The sequence below is a fragment of the Balaenoptera physalus genome (assembly GCF_965194825.1).
Source record: "Balaenoptera physalus genome assembly, chromosome: 10".
Classification (NCBI taxonomy): Eukaryota; Metazoa; Chordata; class Mammalia; order Artiodactyla; family Balaenopteridae; genus Balaenoptera; species Balaenoptera physalus.
Window position 1 is genome coordinate 31,628,985 of NC_138889.1, and position 24,824 is coordinate 31,653,808.

The window sequence follows — 24,824 nt, forward strand, 5'->3', positions numbered from 1 at the left end:
TATTTAAGTCAAGATATAGCATCTGGCTCTGTGATTTCTTGTCATAAATCCAGACATGAAATCAGAATGAAAGTATTCTTACAATAGAAAACCAGTTATAAGTTACTCACACATTTACACTTCTTTTGTGTAGAGCCAGCTCTCTATCTGATATCATTTTCCTTCTGTTGGAGGGATCTCCCTTAACATTTCTCATAGTGAAGTTCTGCTAGTGACAAATTCTTTCACCTTTAGATGTCTAAAAAAGTCTTTTTAAATCTTTATTTTAAAAAGATTTCACTGGGTAAAGTATTCTAGTTTACAAGAATAAACTCTTTTATTTCTCTTTTGTCATATTGCTACTCTGGTTTCTGGTTTGCCTTGGTTACCCTGAGCTTATATTTTACCCGCCTGATGATTGAAAGAATTTTCCATAGGCCAGCTTCTGGTACATGGATTTCAAACCCTTTGTTTTTCTTCCACCATGTATAAACTTTTAGTACTGAATATCTTCTGTCATTCTTATCTTTATTCCTCTGTACACTGTGCAATGTATCTTTTTTCTTGTGGCTAACTTCAAGATTTTCTCTTTATCAGTGGTTTAGAGTAACTTGAGTAACGTGTTCCATTTTCTTTTTGCTTGAGTTTCTTTGAACTTCTTGAATCCATGAGATTACGTGGTGAATCAAATTTTCAGTTACTGTTTCTCCAAGTATTTTTTCTAGTTTTCCTCTTCTTGGACTCCAGTCATGTACATTAGACTGCTTGAGGGTTCTCTGAAGCTCAATGAGACTTTCTCATTTTTTTAAGTATTTTTGTTTCTGTGTTTAATTTTGAATCATACCTATTGCTATGTCTACGAGCATAGGCATATGAGTCTTCATAGACTCATGAATCTTTTGACCCTTTTTAAAATCTTCTATAGCTTTCCTTAACAAACTCAGGCTTTTTTTTACCTGAGTACCTAGAATATATTTACAATTGTTTGAATATCCTTGTCACCTAATTTTATTATCTGTGTCATTTTTTAATATGATATCATTGTTAAGTTTTATTTGGCACATGTCATTGTATAAGTTTAAGGTGTACAGCAAAATTACTTGAGTTACACATATTGTGAACTGATTACCACATTGAGTTTAGTTAACGTCCAACATCTCATATAGATACTAAAAAAAAGAAAAAGAAAGTTGTTTTCCTTGTGATGAGAACTTCTAGGATCTACTCTGTTAACAATTTTCAAATATGCCATACAGCAGTATGAAATATAGTCATCATGTTGTACATTACATCCATAGTACTTAATTATCTTATAGTTATAAACTGGAAGTTTTTACCTTTTGACCTCCTTTATTTAATACCCCCTCCCATACACCCCTGCCTTTGGTAACCACAAATCTGATCTCTTTTTCTGTGAGTATTTTTTTTAATTCCACATTTAAATGAGATCATTTACTATTTGTTTTTCTCTGTCTGACTTATTTCACTTAGCATAGTGCCCTCAAAGTCCATCCATGTTGTCACAAATGGCAGGATTTCCTTCTTTTTCGTGGTTGAATAATATTTTATTATATCACAGCATTCTATATCTATTTGTGTGTCAGTGGACACTTAGGTTGTTTCCATGTCTTGGCTCTCATAAATAATATGAAAATGGGGGTACAGATATCTCTTTGACATACTGTTTTTTTTCCTTCAGATATATACCCAGAAGTGGAATTGTTGGCTCATAAAGTGGCTCTTATTTTTAATTTTTTGAGAACCCTCCATACCGTTTTCCATAGTGGCTGCACCAGTTTGCAATCCTACCAAATGTGCACAACAGCTCCCGTTTCTCTACATCCTTGACAGAATTCGTTATCTCTTTTTTATAATAACCATTATAATAAGTGTGAGGTAGATCTATGTCATTTCTTGATTCCCTCATTATTAATGTATTTTTTTTTCTTTGCATGCCTTGTAATTTTTCACTGGATGCTAGTTATTATGAATTTTCCTTTGTTGATGTTGGGAATTTCTTGTGTTTCTTTAAATATTCTTCAGCTTTGTTATGAAATGAAGCTATGTGGAAATCTTGTTTTTTCAAGGCTTTCTTTTAAGAGTCATTAAGCTAAACCACAACAATTTTTATTCCAGGGCTAATTTTGTTACACTGTTGAGACAATATCTTCTAAGTACTCTAATTGATGTCTTGTGTATTACAAAGCTCCCTTTCCCCCTAATGGGTCTTAAAGAACAGATCACAGAGCCAGGGTTAACCTAGCTCTCTTGGGAAAAGTTAACATTTGGGAAAGTAACTGAGGAGGTATTTAAGAACTAAAATCAATGAGTTTGAATTGCCACAAGTTTAGGAGATAAAATATGGAACACACTTGGCCATGCTTTTTAATGAGAGAATGGGCTCATCTACCCTGAAGAAGTATATATTGATATTATAATAACACTATTCTGTTTTTCCTTACTAAAGTACTGGTGAAAGCCCTTGGACAACACAAATCAAGTCTTAATCTAGCCTGATTAATTTTTAGTTTGGTTCAAGAGCATCTATTGAGTGCTTACTATATGTCAAGTACTGTACTTGACAGTTTTGATTACAAACTGAAAAATGTTTAGTCTCTCTCCTCGTGAGGTTTCTAGTCTTTTTCATTTAAATAATTAACACATGTAAATATTATGACAGTGCTTGCCTCATAAGTACTAACTATCTGTAGGCAATAACAATGGTAGCATGACAAGCAATATTGGTAGTTGTACTATATGCTCAAGTTCTGTTAATCTTCTCTTCTTCTCCTATACTGCTTATGACCAAGTTGACAGCACTGAGATTTTCTTTTTATGTTTTCTTTTACATATTCCAATATCAATTACTTATGCAGTTTCATTATACCAGTTTTTCCTCACATTCATATTCAGAGATGGACAATTGTTTTCTGTTCCTTTTGGTAAAAAGAATAACTTCCTGGATTTGATCTGAGATGAAATAAATTCCTGAATCTCCATCCTTAGGGAAAAATAATAAATGAAATATAATTCAACATACTCCAATTGATTGGATCAGCTCAAGGGTACTACAGTATTTGTCAGCATTAGTACTTTTACTGTCTTTTATTCAAGACACTGAAAATCAGGGTACTAAGGCTTTCCTGATAACTCGGTCATGAATGTTCTCAATCACTTAGCTTCTCTTTCACTTCTTCCAGTTCGCTCTCTCTCTGTCTTTTTTTTCTTTTTTTCTGTTGCATCCATTAACTCTTGTGGAATTATGGGCTATAGAAGACTATAACAGTCTCTTGACAGAGGTATTTATTTGTAATTCTTCACAACTATTCTGAGGAGTAGGACAGCGCAAATTCAGTTTATTCCAGTCCTTTGGAATCTTCACACTGAGGTTGGCCAGATGTTCTGTTGCCTTGGAGAACTACTCACACCTAGTAAAGTTCTTTTTTCTCTTATGCCCACCGTTTCATAGAGAAGCCAAAATATAATATATATTTTTTTTAAAAAGGGATGTGTGGAAAGTCTTTTCCAAGATCCCATGGAAAGTTACATTATTGCTTATGAAATATCAATGACCTAAAAATTATCTCTTAGATTACTTCAGAGGAAATACAAACATCTCTTTCCATTTATTTTTTTTTCTTTCCATTTAAATGCACGTGGTTCTGAATCTGGATAGAGCAAGTTTGTACTGCGAGAGAAACTGTATTTCCCCATGCGTTTCTTCCTGTTTCAGAGAGCCAGTAACAAAAACTTGGTGAGTCCTTTTCCTCCACAGAATCTTATCTCAGAAGCTAAAACTACTAGACTCTTGAGATTAGATAGCAAGGGATGCCTTCATCTCTATAGCATGAACAATCAGGAGAGAAGTTATCTAATTTTTTTCCTAACACTATGATTTTCTGACATGCTCAAATGCTAATATGAAATTGAAGTTATAAGTTATACCATAGCAAAATCGTTTGTGAAAAAAAAAATATATATATCTTACATAATAAAATGATGATTTTCAAGTTTTCTTTCAATGATTTTTTCAATGGACATTAAACATATGGCTTGATTTACATAGCTTTCCAACAGCCTTCATTGGGGTCAACCTGCCTGCTGTCAGAGCTGGTAAAGAAATACACAACCCAAAGTATGTGTGAGTCTACTGATTCAGTTGACTCTGTAGCCTACAGGTGTGAGATGTCACTGCACACCCTGGAGGTGCTATTTTCTTTGTCTCATCACCAGCTGGCAAATGATGTTTGAACAACTGACAAGAGAGACCAGCTGCAGGTTCTCTACAAAAAGAAATCTATCTTTGTCTTTTTCAGAGATTAACTATTAAGGTAGAGTCTTTCCCAGGTGATGAGATAGGTGTAAAACAATGGAAATTACAAACATTTTGTCAAAAAATTACATTTGGTATTATAATGGCCTTTATACACATCTCTTTGCTTCCTGTCATGCATTTTACTATTAGATTGGGCCTACAAAAACACTAGTTTAGACATATCCTTCCTCAGAGAAGAAAACTTCATGGAGACTGGGCTTACTGCCTCTATAGCCTAGGCTGTGCTATAATTTTTTATGATGTCTACTCTTCATTCTCTCAGTTTCATGCATCCCAACCACTAAATAGCATCTTCTATCTCTCCTGCTTGCTCTTCCTTGTACACCAACAAGTTTTTGAGCCTCCTCCTTTTAACAAAGATGTATAACCCATTAATGCTACTATTCTTTTACTATCCCTCATCCTTCTCCCATCCTTGTTTCTCTCTGTATACAGCTCAGATTCCATCTCTTGTTTCTCTCTCTGTTGTTATGTTAACTTGGTGATAGCCCAACCCTGGTTAAATCCAACTTTCCATTTAATCTTTGCTCCAGGGCAGCGGAAACATTGCAGAAAAACATAATCATGCTCATTGGTCTCACTTCAAATAGGAATCCTGCATGAGACCAAATGAACACCAAGTGGGTCCTCAGTGCTATTTAGTAATCATGCTAGTAGTTCAGTCAATTTTCCACTCTCCAAGACGACAATTAGATACCTTCTTATGTCTCCAAATACTTCATACATCTCCTCCCCTAGCCTCACTCTCAAATAATAATCATGTTTTTGCTTTCACTGAGAAAATAGTAGCAATCAAGAGAAATTCCACAAGATCCCCACAACCACATATCCACCCACAAGGATTTATACCTACTGTGCAGTCACTCCTTTTTCTGTAGATAAACACTCCATTTTCTAATCCAATGCCAACCACAATATCTGTGCAATGGATTTAAAACATCACTTCTCACATAATCAAGGGTATCACTCCAACGATCTACTGTCATTTTCTCTGCATAACCAATTTCTTCCTCTTTCTACTGGATTATTGCTATCAGTATACAAACATACTGTTATTTCATCTACCTTAAAAATTAAAATTATGCACACACTCACACTTTTGACCTTATTTTCCCTGCAGCTGCCACTCAACTTCTTTAGTCCCCTTCACAGAAAACACCTGGAAAGAGTAGTCAGTACTGAATTCTCCACTTCTTATCTTCTCATTCTTTGTTGAATATACTCCAATTAGGCTATCATTATACCAAAAAAAGCTGTACAAACCAGCTTTTACCAAGTTATCAAGGATCTCCACGTTGTCTAATAAATTAATCATATTTAATCTTTCAGCAACATTTAATACAGTTGATTACTCTATGCTTCTTGATATAACTTCTGTACTTGGCTCTCTTGATACCTTCTGCCTACATTGCTGGCTTCCTCTTTTAAGCCTCCCTTACTAGTCCTTCATAAACTTCACAACATTCAAATGTTAGACTTCCCAGAGTTCAGTCTATGTACCTCTTTCCTTCTTTTTTTACCATTTATGCCTGAGTTACATCATCCAGTCTCTCACAGGGTTATTGTCTTTCACAATTCCAGTGGTATTAATTATTATGATATTCCATGTGAATAATATTCTGAGGAACCAAAAATAAGTGGTACCTCTTAAAAGTATGCAGTGTGGAGGAACTTGTTTCAAAATGTCACCTGCGCCTTGACAGTTCCCAAATGAATAACTTCAGCCTGGGTTCCCTGACCTCTAAACTCATTTCTTGCCCCAAACTTATTTGCCATCTTTATTTGGATATCTAAGAAGTAACTCAAACTCTATATGTAAAAGTAACAAAATCCTGATTGCACAGCACCCCACCATATGCCCCTCCTGATCCCTAAATCCTACTCTTTACAGAGTCTTCTCCATCAGAGTAAATGGAAATTCCACTGACAGATGTTCAGGCCAGAGTACTGGAGTCATTCTTGACACCTCTCTCGAGTCTCCCCCACTATGTATCTAATCCTTCCATAAACATGTCTTCTCTATCTTCAGCATATATTTACTTCTTACCCTACCACCTGCTACCACCCTGGTCAGAAACACCTACCATCGAGATTTTTATAATGGTCTCCTAATAATCCTTTCCTTCCTCCCTTGCCTTCTTATTGTACTTTTTATAAAGCAGTCAGAGCTTTCATATATAAATCAGATAATATCACTCCTTCACTCAAACCCTTCGAAAGCTCTCCAGTTTACTCAGTATTAAATATAACGGTCTTACCACATCCTCTAAAGCCCTATATATTCTTTACCCCTACTACTTCTCTGACCTTATGTAAAACCACCCTCTTCCTCACCCATTACTACACTACAGCCACACTGGCCTTTTTGCTCTTCCTCACATAAACTCCACAAACTCCTGTCTAAGGACATTAGTACCTGAGACCTTCTTTACCTAGTATATCTTCCTCCAGCAATTCACACAGCCCACTCCCCCTCCTCCCTCTGGCTCAAATATCACATTATCCTGGTGGCCTTGCAAAATTGTAATACACTTCCTCCAGCCTGCTCCCTGGAACTCCCAGTTCCCAAATGGCCCCCTTTATCTTGCATAATTTTTCTTCTAAGTTGTTGCATGCATGTATGGGGTTAGAGAAAATGAATTCTTTATCTCCCCTAGATTAGTTATACATTTCTTTATAACTAAATACACCAAAATTTAGCAGCTTAAAATAACAAACATTTTATTATCTCATAGGTTATATGAGGTAGGAATCCAAGCATTGTTTTTGGTGTCTCAGGCTTAGGGATCCTCGGAGTCTGTAATCAAATTTTTGGTGAGGACAATGGTCATCTCAAGGCTTAACTGGAGGAGGAGCCATTTCTAAACTCAGTCACTGCTGGCTGGCCTCAGGTCTTCACTGGCCAGATCCTTACCACATGGGCTTCTCTATAGTAAATCTTACCACAAGGTAGCTAGCTTATCTCACACTGAGAAAGAAAGAGAATGAGAGAAAATAAGCAAGATGGAAATCACAGTATTTTTGTAACCTAACCTTTGATGTGACACCTCATCACTTTTGCCATATTCTATCATTAGAAGCAAATGACTAAGTCCAGCCCACACTCAAGGGTGAAGGGATGGGCGGAGTCAAGATGGCGGGCTAGGAGGACACGGAATTTGTGTCTCTGAAAAACTAGGACACCTAAGGGGATAGGAGGAACCCCCAGTGACTGGGTAGGATGTGGGGCATGGGGGGGAGTGAGGGGGAAGGAAAATGGAGATGGGATGGGACTGGTGCCCCTGAGGGGTGGCTGGGGGAGGGGAAGGGATCCCATGCCCTATGGGGGAAATTGGGGGACCATTGGGAGGGCAGAGGATCAATGGGAGCATGGTTAGGTTTCCCCTGTTCACATGGGCCCTCAGGAGCCTGCTGAGACCCCAGGCCTGATCCTCTGCCCACCTAGGCCCCCTACAGCCATGCGGGTCCTGACAGAGTGGGAGGGAGGGAAGGGGGAGCAAAAGTAAAGCCCAGACCTACGGGACTGGCACCCCTGAGGGGTGGCTGGGGGAGGGGAGGAGTTCCTACCCAGCAGGACCCACCCATGATTAGGTGTCCAGCAGGGATGAGGGAGACCCTTGGGGAGATGGGGGTGGGGTGCAGAGGAATGGAAGGGAATGCAGCCAGCACTTTCCCTGTCCACTTAGGCACAGGGGAACCTGTTGGGCTCCTGCCTAATTCTCTGCCCTCAGAGCCTCCCTCCTGCTGCACAGAACCCAAGCCCCGCCCCTACACCTCCACCCAGGGCCCTATGTCTACACTCGGAGACCCCTTCTGAGACCCCCTCCAACGTGTTGGGCCTAAACCCCACCTACACACCCTCATCCAGGGCCTTAGCTCCAAACTCTGGGACTCCACACTCTGGAGGCCCTCCTTTGGACATGCTGCCTTTCCCCTTCCATGAAGATCCTAAGCAAAGGGCCTGCCCCAGGCTTGAACATCACCCCCACCTAGGCCCCACCCCCAGGCCTTCTCTGGCTGTGTGAGTCCTGAGTCTAGGTCCTGTCCCACCCTAAACTCCACCCCTGCTTACATTCCACACCCACCTAAACTCTGCCAAGCCTTTTTTTTTCTTTTTTCTGTAGTCATTTTATTTTACATTGTTGCAGTTGTTTCAATTATGTTTTTATTTTTCCTAATATATTTTTTATCTTTCTAATTGTATTTTGTTTTTAATCTTTGTTATTGTACTGCTCCTATTTTTCTTTTTCTTTTCTTTCTTTTTTTTTTTTTTTTGCTGCACAACTCAGCTTGCAGGATCTTAGTTCCCAGGCTGGAGGTCAGGCCTGAGCTCCTTTGGTGGGAGCTCAAGTCCAAACGGCTGGACTAACAGAGAAACTCAGACCCCAGGGAATATTAATTGGAGTGAGGGCTCCTGGAGGTCCTCATCTTGGCACCAAGACCCAGCTCTATCCAACTGCCTGCAAACTCCAGTGCTGGATGCCTTAGGCCAAACAACCAGGAAGACAGGAATACAGCCCCACCCATCAAAAAAAAATGAAATGACAAAAAAATTTGTTACAGGCAAAGGATCAAGGTAAAAACCTACAAGACTCAATAAATGAAGATGAAATAGGCAACCTACCTGAAAAAGAATTCAGAGTAATAACAGTAAAGATGATCCAAAATCTCAGAAACAGAATGGAGAAAATACAGGAAATATTTAACAAGAATCTAGAAGAACTAAAGAGCAAACAAACTGTGATGAACAACACAATAAATGAAATTAAAATTACCCTAGAAGGAATCAGTAGCAGAATAACTGAGGCAGAAGAATGGATAAGTGAACTGGAAGATAAAATGGTGGAAATAACTGCCAGGGAGCAGAATAAAGAAAAATGAATGAAAAGAATTGAAGACAGTCTCAGAGACCTCTAGGACAAGATTAAATGCACCAACATTAGAATTATAGGGGTCCCAGAGGAAGAAGAGGAAACGAAAGAGTAAGAGAAAATATTTGAAGAGATCATAGTCGAAAACTTCCCTAACATGGGAAAGGAAATAGTCAAGTCCAGGAAGAGCAGAGAGTCCCGTACAGGATAAACCTAAAGAGAAACATGTCGAAATACATATTAATCAAACTATCAAAAATTAAATACGAAGAAAAAATATTAAAAGCAGCAAGGGAAAAGCAACAAATAACATACAAGGGAATCCCCATAAGGTTAACAGCTGATCTTTCAACAGAAATTCTGAAAGCCAGAAGGGAGTGGCAGGACATATTTAAAGTGATGAAAGGGAAAAACCTACAACCAAGATTACTCTACCCAAGCAAAGATCGCATTAAGATTCAGTGGAGAAATCAAAAGCTTTACAGACAAGTAAAAGCTATGAGAATTCAGCACCACCAAACCAGCTCTACTACAAATGCTAAAGGAACTTCTCTAAGCAGGAAATACAAGAGAAGAAAAAGACCCACAAGAACAAACCCAAATCAATTAAGAAAATGGGAATAGGAACATACATAGCAATAATCACCTTGAATGTAAAAGGATTAAATGCTCCAACCAAAAGACATAGACTGGCTGAATGGATACAAAAACAAAACCCTTATGTATGCTGTCTACAAGAAACCCACTTCAGACCTAGGGACACATACATACAGAAAGTGAGGGGATGGAAAAAGTTATTCCATGCAAATGGAAATCAAAAGAAACCTGGAGTAGCAATACTTGTATCAGTTAAAATAGACTTTGAAATAAAGACTGTTACAAAAGATAAGGAAGGACACTACATAATGATCAAAGGATCAATCCAAGATGAAAACATAGCAATTATAAATATTTATGCACTTAACATAGAAGCTCCTCAATACATAAGGCAAATGCTAACAGCCATAAAAGGAGAAACTGACAGTAACACAATAATAGTGGGGGACTTTAACACCTCACTTACACCAATAAACAGCTCAACCAAAATGAAAATAACTAAGGAAACACAAATATTAAATGACACAATAGACCAGATAGACTTAACTGATATTTTTAGGACATTCCACCAGAAAGTGGAAGAATACACTTTCTTCTCAAGTGCACATGGAACGTTCTCCAGAATAGATCACATCTTGGGTCACAAATGAAACCTTGGAAAATTTAAGAAAACTGAAATCGTATCAAGTATCTTTTCTGACAAAACGCTATGAGATTAGAAATCAATTACAGGAAAAAAACAGTAAAAAACACAAATACATGGAAGCTAAACAGTGTGCTGCTAAATAACCAAGAGATCACTGCAGAAATCAAAGAGGAAATCCAAAAATACCTAGAAACAAAGGACAATGAAACATGATAATCCAAAACCTATGGGATATAGCAAAAACAGTTCTAACAGGGACATTCATAGCAATTCAAACTCACCTCAAGAAACAAGAAAACTCTCAAATAAACAATCTAACCTTACACCTAAAACAACTGGAAAAAGAAGAACAAAGAAAACCCAAAATTAGTAGAAGGAAAGAAATCATAAAGATCAGAGCAGAAATAAATGGAATAGAAACAAAGAAAACAATAGCAAAGATCAATAAAACTAAAAGCTGGTTTTCTGAGAAGATAAACAAAACTGATAAACCTTTAGCCAGACTCATCAAGAAAAAAAGGAGAGGACTCAAATCAATAAAATTAGAAATGAAAAAGAAGAGATTACAGCTGACACTGCAGAAATACAAAAGATCATAAGAGACTACTACAAGCAACAATACGCCAATAAGATGGACAACCTTGAAGAAATGGACAAATTCTTGGAAAAGCACAACCTTCCAAGATTGAACCAGGAAGAATTAGAAAATATAAACAGACCAATCACAGGTAATGAAATTGAAACTGTAATTAAAAATCTTCCAACAAACAAAAGTCCAGAACCAGATGGTTTCATAGGTGAATTCTATCAACCATTTAGAGAAGAGTTAACACCTATCCTTTTTAAACTCTTCCAAAATATAGCAGAGGGAGGAACACTCCCAAACTCGTTCTATGAGGCCACCATCACCCTGATACCAAAACCAGACAAAGATATCAGAAAAAAAGAAAATTATAGAATAATATCACTGACGAAAATAGATGCAAACATCCTCAACAAAATACTAGCAAACAAAATCCAACAACACATTAAAAGGATCATACACCATGATCAAGTGGGATTTATCCCAGGGATGCAAGGATTCTTCAATATACACAAAACAATCAATGGGAAACACCATATTACATTAAAGAATAAAAACCATATGATCATCTCAATAGATGCAGAGAAAGCTTTTGACAAAATTCAACACCCATTTATGATAAAAACTCTCCAGAAAGTGGGCATAGAGGGAACCTACCTCAACATAATAAAAGCCATATATGACAAACCCACAGCAAACATCATTCTCAATGGTGAAAAACTGAAAGCATTTCATCTAAGGTCAGGAGCAAGACAAGGATGTCCACTCTTGCCACTATTATTCAACATAGTATTGGAAGTCCTAGCCATAGCAATCAGAGGAGAAAAAGATATAAAAGGAATACAAATTGGAAAAGAAGTAAAACTGTCACTGTTTGCAGATGACATGACATTATACATAGAAAATACTAAAGATGCCACCAGAAAACTACTAAAACTAATCAGTGAATTTGGTAAAGATGCAGGGTACCATATTAATGCACCAAAATCGTTTTCATTCCTATACACCAACAATGAAAGATCCAAAAGAGAAATTAAGGAAACAATCCCATTTACCATTGCAACAAATAGAATAAAATACCTAGGAATAAACCTACCTAAGGAAGCAAAAGACCTGTGCTCAGAAAACTATAGAACACTGATGAAAAAAATCAAAGATAACATAAACAGATGGACAGATATACCATGCTCCGGGATTGGAAGAATCAATATTGTGAAAATGACTATACTACCCAAAGCAATCTACAGATTCAATGCAATCCCTATCAAATTACCAATGGCATTTTTCACAGAACTAGAACAAAAACTTTTACAATATGTATGGAAACACAAAAGACCCCAAATAGCCAAAGCAATCTTGAGAAAGAAAAACGGAGCTGGAGGAATCAGGCTCCCTGACTTCAGACTATACTACAAAGCTACAGTAATCAAGACAGTATGGTACTGGCACAAAAACAGAAATATAGGTCAATCTAACAGGTTAGAAAGCCCAGAGATAAACCCATACACATATGGTCACCTTATCTTTGACAGAGGAGGGAAGAATATACAATGGAGAAAAGACAGCCCCTTCAACAAGTGGTGCTGAGAAAACTGGACAGCTACATGTAAAAGAATGAAATTAGAACACATCCTAACACCATACACAAAAATAAACTCAAAATGGATTAAAGACTTAAACGTAAGGCCAGACAGTATAAAATTCTTAGAGGAAAACATAGGTAGAACACTCTATGATATAAATCACAGCAAGATCTTTTTTGACCACCCCTCCTAGAGTAAGGGAAATAAAAACAAAAATAAACAAATGGGACCAAATAAATATTAAAAGCTTTTGCACAGCAAAGAAAACCATAAACAAGATGAAAAGACAACCTTCAGAATGGGAGAAAATGTTTGCAAACAAACAACTGACAAAGGATCAATCTCCAAAATATACAAGCAGCTCATGCAGCTCAATATCACAAAAACAAAAACCCAATCCAAAAATGGGCAGAAGACCTAAATAGACATTTTTCCAAAGAAGACATACAGATGGCCAACAAATGCATGAAAAGAAGCTCAACATCACTAATCATTAGAGAAATGCAAATCAAAATCACAATGAGGTATCACCTCACACCGGTCAGAATGGTCATCATCAAAAAATCTACAAACAATAAATGCTAGAGAGGGTGTGGAGAAAAGGGAACCCTCCTACACTGTTGGAGGGAATGTAAATTGAGCCAGTCACTATGGAGAACAGTATGGAGGTTCCTTAAAGAACTAAAAACAGAACAACCTTATGACCCAGCAATCCCACTACTTGGCATATACCCTGAGAAAAGCATAATTCAAAAAGAGTCATGTGCCACAATATTCATTGCATCACTATTTACAATAGCCAGGACATGGAAGCTACCTAAATGTCTATCAACAGATGGCTGGATAAAGAAGATGTGGCACATATATACAATGGAATCTTATTCAGCCATGAAAAGGAACGAAATTGAGCTATTTGTAATGAGGTGGATGGATCTAGAATCTGTCATACAGAGTGAAGTAAGTCAGAAAGAGTAAAACAAATACCGTATGCTAAAGCATATATATGGAATTTAAAAAAGCAGTACTGATGAACCTAGTAGCAGGGCAGGAATAAAGACACAGAAGTAGAGAATGGACTTGAGGACACAGGGGGAAGGGGAAGCTGGGATGAAGTAAGAGAGTAGTATTGACGTATATACACTACCAAATGTAAAATGGATGGCTAGTGGGAAGCATCTGCATAGCACAGGGAGATCAGCTCGGTGCTTTGTGATGATCTAGAGGGATGGGATAGGGAGGGTGGGAGGGAAGCTCAAGAGGGAGGAGACATGGGGATATATGTATACATATAGCTGATTCACTTTGTTGTACAGCAGAAACTAACAAAACCCTGTAAAGCATTTATACTCCAGTAAAGATGTGGGGAAAAAAATGGGTGAAGGGATTACATAATCAGATAACTTCCAGGAGGTAGAGCTCATTGGGGGCCACTTTACAGGCTGCCTACCACATCGTCTACTAGAATATAAGGTTCATATTATTTTTATTGCTATATACCAGAGCGTAGAACAATGCCTGGCTACAGAGTAATCACCTGTTAATCATATGAATTAAGTTACTACTCTCCCACTGCTTTCTTGCCTAGGCCTTCTGTTCCCACTAAAATGAGAAGATACTTTCTGTGATGTCTTAGATTTAGAATTTTGTACATGCCTATACCCCCACTGAGAGTTTTCTCCTTCCAACCCTAACATGTTATGAGTCAGTCCAGCACTTCAGAGTTCAGGTCAGATTGTGCCACCACTACCTTCCCCCCAAATCCCTATGACTCTCTCTAGCTTCTCTGAGCTCATGTGTTGCCTGTACCACATAGCTTTGTGGTTACTTACGTATAAGTCTTATTCTTTCAGACTCTGAGCTTCTTGATATCAAATATCAAATACCATGTGTTCACCCAATATAAGCCCAGCCAAGGTTGGTGCAACATCTGTCTATATAGCTGTCATAGACACCTGGCAGAGTTCTTTTCCACACATATTAGTGGCAAATATGTTATTGGTTTCACTCTTTTGTTATTTCCTGTTTCCACTAAATGTTCTATATGTATTTGCTGAGTAACTGAATTCAAGTCCTTGAATCATTTATGAATGAATGGCATGAGCCTGTGTTTTCCTTTTGACACTGAGATTTATATTGGCCAAATGTCATGACTCTAATTTTAGTTCTAAAATGGAGTTTTCTGCCACTCTATAGATCTCCTTTCAAGTGGAAGAGTGGTCAGAGAGAAAGCAGGAAGAACAGGAGGAAAAATAGGGGCAGACTAGACATAAACTGAATTAGACAGCAAAGAGCACTGGACATTAGCTTTCCCAACAGTAAAAATGATGAAGCAGGCAGCGGTGGTATAGGACATGAGTAAATTTCCTTTATGTTCTGAATTCCTAAGTCTTCAAAGGTGGGCTCATTTGGAGTGTCTTCAAAGCAGCTGAAATTGCCTGGACCCCCATTTTCTTTGAATTTCACTTGCAAATTCTTAGGCACAACAGCAAGGAGGGCTCAAGCCAGACTAATCCAGGTTGCTCATTAACTACATCATCTACAGAAACTAATTGCTCAGCGCCCCTGTTTCCACCTAGTATTGCTTTATTTAGAGAGAGTAATCCAAGCTCTTGAGTCCTCCCAGCCATAGGGATTTGTTATCCAAAAAGATACTCTTCAGAACACAGAATTCAAGATTATTCATGTAAGCCAAAATAATAGGGATCATTTTCCCAATTTTACAAGATTATTTAGAAGACAGTAGTAATAAGTGGATGCTTTTTGATGACATGACAAGAATTTGTATAAAGTCAGACTAAGGATTTTATGAAGACATACCACAGCTGCCATATTTGCCATGTTGACCTAATCAAAATATTGTCTTCCCTTGGCCCAACTACAGTAGTCCAATAAAGTTGCTGCCTAACGTCTCTAGGGTTCAATAAACCTCCTTTGCCTGAGTCTTGGAGAGCCAACAGATGACACCTGGACAGTGTTCATCTCAAAATGTGATATAAATCCAAAGTTGCAATCCAGCTAGATTAGTGCATGTTCTCCAGAAGGATGGAAGAAAGAACAGAATTGGAGCCACATTTTACTGCCTCTCTGGAGGTAAGTAGAATACCTTCTAGCGAGAAAGTTTTCGGGCTATTTTAGGATATTCAGGTTGTACGAACATATAAGACTGTGCTCAGAATCAAACCAAAAGTTAAAACAGATTTTTGAGTATGATAACAGTTTTCATTAGAAGTACAGCAAATGAGTCTTATACCTAAAATAAGCATATAACATTTTAGTAGCTTGATGTTTCAAAGGTCAATAGGCAGTGCCATATGGGGTGTGTGTGTGTTTGTGTGTGTGTGTGTGTGTGTGTGTGTGTGTCTGCACGTGCATGTGCACATGCACACAGGCCTGCATGCCTTAAAACAGCAAACTATACTTGCATCCTCTGATCCATCAGCTCTGACAGCAGTAAACAGTTTACAGATGCTTAAAGCATATGAATTGCAGGGTTGATTTGACTTAAGGGCAAAAGATTTGCCCAGAATTTTGCATGTTTTGATAAAACATTTCAGAGGTTCCCTCACTGTACTCAACAGCATTTACTGTAGGTGCTGGCAAATCACAGTGGGCAATTCTTACTTAAATATGTATAAGATCAAATGGCCTTTCTGCTCACATGCTATCCACTTTTCTGCTTATTTGTTTGTTTTCTCAGCTGCCCAGAATAGTGAAAATACACACCAAAGTTTTAGTTTTGGTTTTGGTTTTTCTGGAGAGTCAACTACATCTTAGTGAGAGCAATGGTCATGACAGATAACATGGTAATGATCCAAACTTTATCTGACTATGCTGGAATCCTATTCAATAACAAAGAAATTCGTATACATTGCTCAGCTCAAGGCTGTGGACTGCACAGGTTGGGTGGGTACATGATGGCTGTGATTTGGAGAAATAATCATTTTCATGATAAAGGAGGATGAGTGTTTCTTTCTCTTGCCCTTGCTTTATTTTACCATTTTCTTTTTCTTTGAATGCTACTTACTCAGATCCATGCTCCAATCAAGTCTTCTTTATAATGCTTGTCTCTATTTGTCAGAATAAGGTCATGTATTAGGCTAGTAAGAATACGGCACTAATTACTTTTTAAAGAAAACCTCAAAAGAGATACAACCAAATAAATTAATCTCTACTTGTGTTTTTCTTTTCTTTTTCTATTTTAATTTATTTTTTTATTGAAGTATACTTGATTTACAATTTTGTGTTAGTTTCAGGTGTACAGAAAAGTGTGTATATATATATATATATATGTGTGTATATATATATATATATATATATATATACATATATGTATATACACACACATTTTTTTCAGATTCTTTTCCACCATACATCATTACAAGATATTGAACACAGTTCCCTGTGCTATACAGTAGGATCCTGCTGCCCATCGACTCCATATATAGCAGTGTGTAAATGTCAATCCCCAAATCCCAAGTCACTCCCTGCTTTTCCCCCTTGGTAACCACAAGCCTGCTCTCTGTCTGTGAGTCTATTTCTGTTTTGTAAATAAGTTCATTTGTGTCATTTTTTTAGATTCCACATATAAGTGATGTCATATGATATATGTTTTTAAATTTAGAAGATGTAGAACCTATAAGATCTATGCGAAGAAGAGAATTCAGGGAGACAAGGCAATCTCAGCATTTTCTAGCTTATACCATCTCTCCCCAGAGAGGAAAGTAATGTGTTTATGAGTCTCTTCTTATATATTAAATATATTTTTAAAATATTTAGGAAATATTCAGACTCTTGAAAAATTACACCTAACAGGAAAAAAACCCCAGAAATATATCTATATATAGATATATATATATAGATAGATTTTTTTTTTTTTTTCTGGTGTAAGTGCAAAGAAACCCACCAGAGTTGAATGCACAGTTTGGTGGGATGGAAATAATCAGGCAGACAGGTCAAGAGTTTAAAAATTCTGGTTTTAGATGTCAGAACAATATTAGAAATCATTAGTAGAATGAGTCTAGGTTCCAGGTATGATCATTTAAAGAAAAAGCAAGATCACCTTGACTCCCTGTTAAACATACCTAAAGATACCTATGCCAACTAGACTTTATTTTGTTAGAAGTCTTTCCAACTCAAGTAAGCTATGCAAATTGTAGCTATAGTGCACAAGAACAGATGAGCCATGGAGTAGAGAGCCTATCAATTCCTGCCTTATATTAATAATGGCATATTGTATACACACAGCCAACTCTTGATCCAGACATAAATGCACACATTTTGATACATCACCAGAGTGACTGATGTGACAAAATCCAGAACTGATCCCTATGCAATCATTCTACAGATTGAAAAGATGATTAAAAATCCTTCAAATGGGAAGAATGGCATCAATATGTTATAAGCATCTTTGAGAGAGAGATAAATTACAAGCCTGGGTTAACCTAAAATATCACTTGTTTAGTTTTGGATGGGCCTCAGGAAAAGGGGAGAGATACCCAAAAGAAAGTTTTCTTGCCCGAAGTTAAGATTTATAACGTAATGAATGCTCCAGGAGGGAAGAGATTTTGTCTGTTTCTGTTTTTCCCTTTTCATTGCTAAATAACTTACATGCAGAGGTGCTTCACGGTAAATTTCCCTACACGTGTTGGTTTTGAAGTGAACATAATACATCCTCCCACCTGGCTATTGGCATAGTCCCCTGACTGGTCTCTTTGCTCTTATACTCACTCTGCAATTCTCTACCTAGTCTCCAAGCAACACAAGTGCAATTTTTTTTTACAAAACAAATCCTTTCCTCTGCTTAGGAGCTCTTCTTGACCCAGCTCTGCCTACCACAGAGACTTCACCTCTGACCACTCCTCCATCCTCTATGGCTCTCCAGCCACTCCAGCCTTTAATCCAATTCTTAACTGGGTCAAGGGCATTTTTGTCTTTGGGCCTTTGCACCAGCTTTCTCCTCTGGAATGTCCCACTTTGTTCATGTGGTTGGCCTTTCTGCTCATTCAAATCTCAACCAAATGTCTTTAAATACAAATAGGAACAAAATAGCAACCAACACTTTTACAGCACTTACCGTGTGCCTAGCAGCAAAGTGCTTTACACACATTTTTTTACATAAATTTAAAACCTTTTCACCCATTTCTCCCATTTCCCTAACCCCTGCCTCTGGCAACCACCAATCTGTTCACTGTATCTATGAGATTTTTTTTTTTCCACATATAAGAGAGATCATATGGTATTTGTCTTTTCTCTGTCTGATTTATTTTACTCGGCATAGTGATCTGGAGGTCTGTCCATGTTGTTGCAAATGGCAAGATTTCATTCTTTTTTATGGCTTAATAATATTCCGTATATGGAATGGAATATATATGAAATGGAATCTTTTATATATATAATATCTCACATCTATGTATCTATATATCTATAGATACATAGATATACATATATATTTATAGATAGATAGGTATACTTTACATATATATATATCACATCTTTTTTATCCATTTATCTCTCAATAGACAGGTTGTTTCCATATCTTGGTTATTGTGAATAATGCTGCAATGAACATGGGGGTGCAGATAGCTTATCAAGTTAGTGTTTTTATTTTCTTTGGATAAATACCCAAAAGTGGAATTGCTGGATCATATGGTAGTTCTATTTTTAATTTTTAACTCATTTAATATTAATTTAAAAACTGCAAGTAGATCCTATAGTTATCAACCTCATTTTCAGATGAAGAGACTAAGGCACAGAGAGTCTAAGAAAACTGCCTATGGTCAGACACTTGTAAATAATGGAAATAAATTTGATCCCATATCTGAAGTTCATTATTTTAACTCCTTCATGATTCTGCCTTTCAGAAAATTGCAACCCAGTTACTTTCTACCATATCACCCTATTTTAATTTTCTTGAGAGCACCTATCACCATATGATGCTTTTCATATCTATTTATTTCTGTATATATATTATTTATATATATATTTCTTTACTTTTACAAATTATTGTGTGTCTCTTTTTTTCTGAAATATAAGTTTTCTGAGGCCAAGGTGCATTTCTGCTTTGTTTACAGCAGAGTATCTGGCATTGAGAGTAGTTCTTAACATGTAGGAAGTACCCACCAAACATTTGCTGAAGAATTAATTAGCAGCCTAACAGGTGTGTTCCTATCTGGTTGTCAGTGCAGGCCTCCAAGATGGTGAATTGGATCTGGCCATTCATCTGAGGGAATTCAGAGTCCTTAAACATTAGTTTCCGTAGAGGTGATCAAAGCTAATGATTCACACTGACCAAGCTGAGTAGAGATTAATTGATAAATCAGAATGACAATTTGTTAATTTACCATGAGTAATGTTCCTATCAGCCAAAAAGCACATTCACCACCAGTTAGAGAAGCCTCCGTGGGAAAGAAAATTAAGATCAGAAGGTTGCTCAGCAAATATAAAATCAAAGCAAAGGGAATTTGAAGATTTGCAAGATATTTTAATCAAGCAATGGCAGCTCTATGAATTGCCCTTTGCAACTACCAGGCAATTCTCACCAATAGGCCAGACTTTCTAGTCAACAAGGACTCTTATCCTTTCACAAGGATTATACAGTCTCACTGTCCAACGCTAGGAATGTTTATTCTCCAGCTGACCTCAAGGCTCTTTTTTTTTTTTTTTTTAACATCTTTATTGGAGTATAATTGCTTTACAATGGTGTGTTAGTTTCTGCTTTATAACAAAGTGAATCGGCTACACATATACATATGTCCCCATATCTCCTCCCTCCCGCATCTCCCTCCCTCCCACCTCCCCATCCCACCCCTCTAGGTGGTCATAAAGCACTGAGCTGATCTCCGTGCTCTATGCGGCTGCTTCCCACTAGCTATCTATTTTACGTTTGCTAGTGTATATATGTCCATGCCACTCTCTCACTTTGTTCCAGCTTACCCTTCCCCGCTCCCCGTATCCTCAAGTCCATTCTTTAGTGGGTCTGCATCTTTATTCCTGTCTTGCCCTAGGTTCTTCATGACGATTTTTGTTTTTTTAGATTCCATATATATGTGTTAGCATACAGTATTTGTTTTTCTCTTTCTCACTTACTTCACTCTGTATGACAGTCTCTAGGTCCATCCAACTCACTACAAATAACTCAGTTTTGTTCCTTTTTATGGCTGAGTAATATTCCATTGTATATATGTGCCACATCTTCTTTATCCATTCATCTGTTGATGGACACTTCGGTTGCCTCCATGTCCTGGCTATTGTAAATAGAGCTGCAACATTTTTGTACATGACTCTTTTTGAATTATGGTTTTCTCAGGATATATGCCCAGTAGTGGGATTGCTGTGTTGTATGGTAGTTCTATTTTTAGTTTTTTAAGAAACCTCCATACTGTTCTCCATAGTGGCTGTATCAATTTACATTCCACCAACAGTGCAAGAGGCTTCCCTTTTCTCCACACCCTCTCCAGCATTTATCGTTTGTAGATTTTTTTTTTAAACATCTTTATTGAAGTATAATTTCCTTACAATGGTGTGTTAGCTTCTGCTTTATAACAAAGTGAATCAGTTATACATATACAATATGTTCCCATTTCCCTTCCCTCTTGCATCTCCCTCCCTCCCACCCTCCCCATCCCACCCCTCTAGGTGGTCACAAAGCACCGAGCTGATCTCCCTGTGCTATGCGGCTGCTTCCCACTAGCTATCTATTTTACATTTGGTAGTGTATATATGTCCATGACACTCTCTTACCCTGTCACATCTCACCCCACCCCCTCCCCATATCCTCAAGTCCATTCTCTAGTAGGTCTGTGTCTTTATTCCCGTCTTGCCACTAGGTTCTTCATGGCCTTTTTTTTTTTTTTTTCCTTAGATTCCGTATATATGTGTTAGCATACTGTATTTATTTTTCTCTTTCTGACTTACTTCACTCTGTATGACAGACTCTAACTCCATCCACCTCATTACAAATACCTCCATTTCGTTTCTTTTTATGGCTGAGTAATATTCCATTGTATATATGTGCCACATCTTCTTTATCCATTCATCTGTCGATGGACATTTAGGTTGCTTCCATGTCCTGGCTATTGTAAATAGAGCTGCAATGAACATTTTGGTACATGACTCTTTTTGACCTATGGTTTTCTCAGGGTATATGCCCAGTAGTGGGATTGCTGGGTCGTATGGTAGTTCTATTTGTAGTTTTTTAAGGAACCTCCATACTGTTCTCCATAGTGGCTGTATCAATTTACATTCCCACCAACAGTGCAAGAGTGTTCCCTTTCCTCCACACCCTCTCCAGCATTTATTGTTTCTAGATTTTTTGATGATGGCCATTCTGACTGGTGTGAGATGATATCTCATTGTAGTTTTGATTTGCATTTCTCTAATGATTAATGATGTTGAGCATTCTTTCATGTGTCTGTTGGCATTCTGTATATCTTCTTTGGAGAAATGTCTATTTAGGTCTTCTGCCCATTTTTGGATTGGGTTGTTCGTTTTTTTGTTATTGAGCTGCATGAGCTGCTTGTAAATCTTGGAGATTAATCCTTTGTCAGTTGCTTCATTTGCAAATATTTTCTCCCATTCTGATGGTTGTCTTTTGGTCTTGTTTATGGTTTCCTTTGCTGTGCAAAAGCTTTTAAGTTTCATTAGGTCCCATTTGTTTATTTGTGTTCTTATTTCCATTTCTCTGGGAGCTGGGTCAAAAAGAAACTTGCTGTGATGTATGTCATAGAGTGTTCTGCCTATGTTTTCCTCTAAGGGTTTGATACTGTCTGGCCTTACACTTAGGTCTTTAATCCATTTTGAGTTTATTTTTGTGCATGGTGTCAGGGACTGTTCTAATTTCATACTTTTACATGTACCTGTCCAATTTTCCCAGCACCACTTATTGAAGAGGCTGTCTTTTCTCCACTGTATATGCTTGCCTCCTTTATCAAAGATAAGGTGACCATATGTGTGTGGGTTTATCTCTGGGCTTTCTATCCTGTTCCATTGATCTATATTTCTGTTTTTGTGCCAGTACCAAACTGTCTTGATTACTGAAGCTTTGTAATATAGTCTGAATTCAGGGAGCCTGATCCCCCAGCTCCATTTTTCATTCTCAAGGTTGCTTTGACTATTCGGGGTCTTTTGTGTTTCCATACAAATTGTGAACTTTTTTGTTCTAGTTCTGTGAAAAATGCCAGTGGTAGTTTGATAGGGATTGCATTGAATCTGTAGATTGCTTTGGGTAGTAGAGTCATTTTCACAATGTTGATTCTTCCAATCCAGGAACATGGTATATCTCTCCATCTATTTGTATCATCTTTAATTTCTTTCATCAGTGTCTTATAATTTTCTGCATACAGGTCTTTTGTCTCCTTAGGTAGGTTTATTCCTAGATATTTTATTCTTTTTGTTGCAATGGTAAACGGGAGTGTTTTCTTAATTTCACTTTCAGATTTTTCGTCATTAGTGTATAGAAATGCAAGAGATTTCTGTGCATTAATTTTGTATCCTGCTACTTTACCAAATTCATTGATTAGCTCTAGGTGTTTTCTGGTAGCATCTTTAGGATTCTCTATGTATAGTACATTGTCATCTGCAAAGAGTGACAGCTTTACTTCTTCTTTTCCAATTTGGATTCCTTTTATTTCTTTGTCTTCTCTGATTGCTGTGGCTAACACTTCCAAAACTATGTTGAATAATAGTGGTGAGAGTGGGCAACCTTGTCTTGTTCCTGATCTTAGTGGAAATGGTTTCAGTTTTTCACCATTGAGGACAATGTTGGCTGTGGGTTTGTCATATATGGCCTTTATTATGTTGAGGAAAGTTCCCTCTATGCCTGCTTTCTGCAGGGCTTTTATCATAAATGGGTGTTGAATTTTGTCGAAAGCTTTCTCTGCATCTATTGAGATGATCATATGGTTTTTCTCCTTCAATTTGTTAATATGGTGTATCACATTGATTGATTTGCGTATGTTGAAGAATCCTTGCATTCCTGGGATAAACCCCACTTGATCATGGTGTATGATCCTTTTAATGTGCTGTTGGATTCTGTTTGCTAGTATTTTGTTGAGGATTTTTGCATCTATGTTCATCAGTGATATTGGCCTGTAGTTTTCTTTCTTTGTGACATCTTTGTCTGGTTTTGGTATCAGGGTGATGGTGGCCTCGTAGAATGAGTTTGGGAGTGTTCCTCCCTCTGCAATATTTTGGAAGAGTTTGAGAAGGATAGGTGTTAGCTCTTCTCTAAATGTTTGATAGAATTTGCCTGTGAAGCCATCTGGTCCTGGGCTTTTGTTTGTTGGAAGGTTTTTAATCACAGTTTCAATTTCAGTGCTTCTGATTGGTCTGTTCATATTTTCTATTTCTTCCTGGTTCAGTCTCGGCAGTTTGTGCATTTCTAAGAATCTGTCCATTTCTTCCAGGTTGTCCATTTTATTGGCATAGAGTTGCTTGTAGTAATCTCTCATGATCTTTTGTATTTCTGCAGTGTCAGTGGTTACTTCTCCTTTTTCATTTCTAATTCTATTGATTTGAGTCTTCTCCCTTTTTCTCTTGATGAGTCTGGCTAATGGTTTATCAATTTTGTTTATCTTCTCAAAGAACCAGCTTTTAGTTTCATTGATTTTTGCTATTGTTTCCTTCATTTCTTTTTCATTTATTTCTGATATGATCTTTATGATTTCTTTCCTTCTGCTGGCTTTGGGGGTTTTTTTTTCTTCTTTCTCTAATTGCTTTAGGTGCAAGGTTAGGTTGTTTATTCGAGATGTTTCCTGTTTCTTGAGGTAGGCTTGTATTGCTATAAACTTCCCTCTTAGCACTGCTTTTTCTGCATCCCATAGGTTTTGGGTCGTCGTATCTCCATTGTCATTTGTTTCTAGGTATTTTTTGATTTCCCCTTTGATTTCTTCAGTATTCACTTCGTTATTAAGTAGTGTATTGTGTAGCCTCCATGTGTTTGTATTTTTTACAGATCTTTTCCTGTAATTGATATTTAGTCTCATAGCGTTGTGGTCGGAAAAGAAACTTGATACGATATCAATTTTCTTAAATTTACCAAGGCTTGATTTGTGACCCAAGATATGATCTATCCTGGAGAATGTTCCATGAGCACTTGAGAAAACTGTGTATTCTGTTGTTTTTGGGTGGAATGTCCTATAAATATCAATTAAGTCCATCTTGTTTAATGTATCATTTAAAGCTTGTGTTTCCTTATTTATTTTCATTTTGGATGATCTGTCCATTGGTGAAT